The sequence below is a fragment of the Etheostoma cragini genome, chromosome 16, assembly GCF_013103735.1.
Source record: "Etheostoma cragini isolate CJK2018 chromosome 16, CSU_Ecrag_1.0, whole genome shotgun sequence".
NCBI classification, from domain to species: Eukaryota; Metazoa; Chordata; class Actinopteri; order Perciformes; family Percidae; genus Etheostoma; species Etheostoma cragini.
The window spans coordinates 264,282-268,533 of NC_048422.1; positions in this window are offsets into that span (position 1 = coordinate 264,282).

Consider the following 4,252-nt stretch of genomic DNA (forward strand, 5'->3'; position numbering starts at 1 on the left):
GTGTGTGTGTGTGTGTGTGTGTGTGTGTGTGTGTGTGTGTGTGTGTGTGTGTGTGTGTGTGTGTATGTATATGTGTGTTTGTGTGTACAGGCATAGATATTGTCTTTAACATGCAAACATAGTGACCTGTTTGTAATAATGTTGCTATGTTATAGTAACGGAAAGCGTATGAATCTATATAATGAATTTAAAGAGTTCACAGACAGATGATCATGTTGAAGCAGCCCGTCCTCTGGATGAACAGCAGACCAGAAGCACTCCCAGCATCCACTGGGGAGTCCAGGAACAGGAACTAGTTTTAGTCCAGTATGAGCAGCAGATGGAGCTGTTGTATAACACTAAGACTCTGACAGTTGATATAAGGTTTGATTCCTCAGACATCATTGTCTTTTATTGTCATGACATTTGTGTGTTTTTTAATTATATGGTTATTAATTATAAATTTGTTTGTTTATTTTCTGTACAGCACTTTGGTCAACTTTGGTTGTTGTAAAGCGCTTAACAAATAAAGTTGGTATGGTATGGTATGGTATGATACATGACAGGTAAACACAGAGACATGGGGACAGAGTGAGGACAATGAAACCCTGACTGTATTACATATTTAGTCTATACTCTTTTTCCTTTTAGTTATTTTATTCTTTTCTAATACATTTTATTATCTTTGGCATGTTTTTCTGTGTATTTTGTCTCAGTTTCTCTCCATTCCCCCGCTCTCTCTCTCCACACACACACACACACACACACACACACACACACACACACACCTGTATAAAATCATTAGTTGATCCAGAGACTATCGTGTTTTTTAGTGTTCCCTCGTTTATCAGGCAGCAGCTACTAGTTTCAAGTATAGATTTAGAAGGAGACAGACATGGTTTCACTAAGAATGGCAATAAATCATTTCAGTTCTACTGCTGTTCTTGGAATAAATAACACTTTACACAAAACTGAAAAAGGCTGTTGTTGCTATTTTGTCAACCTTACAGGAAAAAACATTTATTATTAGAGTTGGAGCCATCAAAATGATGATTGTCAATTTGAAGGCTTTTCTTCCATGACTTCTTCTACTGTAATGGAAAAAAGTCTTAAATACACACTTCGATGTTTGTTTCAGACCTACTACCCTCCATCTGTTTATATCTGCAGTTTTTGGCAAAGGCTTAAATGTAACGGACGTTTGTTAATGTTAAATTGTTGTGCACCATTGCCCACATTGCATTTCAGCGTTGCTATTGTGATGACATTACCAGACACAGATTGTAGTTTCTCTAATAAGTACAGAACATCAGCCTGTATGGCCATGATATATTACCTAGCCAAACCTTCGCTAACTTCATACATTAGTTAGTAGCTCGTGCATGTTAGTACAACACAAGTTAATCATATTTGTTTGGATAATTAGCTGTAATAAACTGGTTCTGTATTTTTCACAGGTATATACTGTAGTTTCAAGAACATTATGAAATTGAGAGGAAGCTGACAGAAGCGTTGGGGGGGGACTCCCAAGGGGCCGTACACATTCAATATTAATATGATATGTTTCACACATGTTAAATCTGAAAGTTGAATGTTCATATCCTTGAACTGGACTTGATTTTTGTTTCGTATTGTACCCTCCCACATCGGCCGGTTTGCCCTTTCTATCAGTGAACAGATATTCAGCCCCCCACCTCTCTTCTCAAATTCCACGTTTCATTTGGTCATTTCTTTCAGGGAAAGCGACAGCTAAAAAAAGAGTTTAGCTCTAGTTGGCTAGGCTACTCCAAGTGACAATTGTCATGTATGGGATTAGATAGGTCACATCTCTAAGAAAAAGCAAGTAAGGAGAGGGCAAAAAAGGGGCAAGCCGAGGGGGCGTAACAGTAAAGTTTCTAGAGCAGGGGGTGGGGTCTGGCCTAGCGCTTGTTGGTCTCGGTCGACGTAAACCAGCACAGCGCCAGTGCGTTGTGGTACTCATTAGTAGTAAGTACAGTATTAACGGCGCTTGCCGAATACCAGCGGTTCAGTTCTGATAGACATTAGATAACATCTGGGGACCCATATGAAATGACATCTTAGAGCAGGCCTTTTGACAGGTGTCGTAGTCATATCCTTTACAGCACCAACAGGTTCCCATTGTTTTAATCATTAACACACTCCTTTGTGGTGGAAGCCCGAAGTCAGACGTCTCAGAGGTCCAGAAAGCAGGAATAGTGAAGATATGCAGCAGTGGATCTTTGAACTTTTGGTCCATCCAGTGTGGATCCCAAGAGGAAAGCTGACAGCTTGAGCATCTGGATCCAGTTGACAGGCGGGCGGAGCATCTGCTGGGATCTGGGGCAGCTTTGCTTAAACCAGGAGCTCAGGGTGACTGCAGGCTCTTCTGGCAGAGCTGCCTTCTGTACTGGCAGTGACTATAGACAAAGGTGAACGCTCATTGCCATCTGTCTGACCATGGAACGGAAGCAGAAAGTACGCCGTTACAATCAGCATCTAATATTTAGTCTTGGCTTTTTAATGTCTCTCTCTTAGTGGCTTAGCCCCTTTTATAGCTAGATTTAAAGTTATGGACGGGGTTTCCTAAAGGGGACTGAGTTCACGAAAACTTTTCATCTGACTTTAGGATTCTGTCACATTTGACTGAGAGGATAGACAACCCAAACCAATCATCTTTTCATTGAGCAAGAAAGCATGTCCACCTGTATGGAATGAGCATCTCTATTCCTGTCTTACTCTCCAGATCTCTTGGTGTGTGTGTGTGTGTGTGTGTGTGTGTGTGTGTGTGTGTGTGTGTGTGTGTGTGTGTGTGTGTCTTCCATGTGCATGTCTATTGAGCCAGTACTTGGGATTACAGTTATTATTTTTTCAGCCGTGTTTTGCACTTTTGCATTTTGGCAAGATGTGTGAGAGTTTACTGAGCCATGTGTCACTCCTGGCAGTAATAAGGAGTTTAATCAAAGGGGACATCCTCTGGACACTATGAATCTGCTCAATGATATGGGGATCCTGCTACATTATCTAAAAAACTGAATGATCTGCTCTGTATTTATGTTCTTGCTGTAGCAGTCCTTTGCTTTATTCTTTATTCCCTTTTTAATATGTTTGTGGTTTACTGTATGCATCTAATACTATGGCATTAAATCAGATCCTGATTAAATTATAAGATATTAGAATATTGTTGTTTACAGTTGCAAAAGTTGGCCTAAAGCTAATGCTAAAGCTGTCCATCATGATTCATCCTCCGGTAATTAGAAACTACCACAGCAAATACCATGTCTTTCAGTTTTTTAACAGAACAGAACATTGTTTGCCAGTCAGTGACAAGAAAGAATAAAGGTCAACAATCATTATAAATTGTCCTGTGGGAAACGTTAATATTTATACACCAAATGTGGCTTTCAAGATGTCTTGGACTGGGCCAAACAGTTAGATAAATGGATGGGCTGGCATTTCTTACCCAACAATCCATTCTAACTGGTTCCTAAGCTAACTGGATTGGTTGGTTAGGACTGTACAATGTGATCATAACTTCACGTTCATGTTTATGTGTGTCTTGTAACAATTTAACCAACTCACTCTGCAGGGCATGGGGCATGTTCCCTCAATTCTGTAACATTTGTATTTCAGAGGCAAAACTATGTATGGCTTTGCAAACATAATGCTATCATAAGAAGTAAGAGGTTTGTCCAGGGGACAAGGTTCCATCGATCTCCCTGTTTGTCTAACGTGGGGTTTCCACTGAAGCACTCTGACGAGAACCTAAGTGGGATTTAGAGGAGAAAATATGAGCCATGTGTATGAAGCGCAATCCAACTTTCACCATCGGTTCCTCTGTTTCCGTAGCCTCTGGGACGTGGCTTTTGTCCGGAGTCAGAGTACTTTGGATGATCCTTGGATGTGATAGTTCAGACAATGAGTCAGAAACCCCTCACATGCATATAGGACAGTGTGAATTGCAAAGCTGAGGTTTATGAGAACAAGCAGATTTTCTGTCATAGCAACAAACCACAAGCCTCAATGGTAGAGAGGGGACAGGGACAACCTGGTTTTCACCTGTGTCTCATCAGTACCAACGGAGATTTAGCTGAGAGTAGAGATCTGATCTCAGACACGTACAGTGTCTGTGTCGTTCACATACACACCTTTAATAGGAAGGACACTGGAACCTTCCCTACCTCACTATGCGTGTCCAGAGCAGGAAGCAGTGTGGCTTTTATTTCCTGTGGCCGAGTGCAATGAATATTAACATTTTTAGTTTTTTTAAACCATA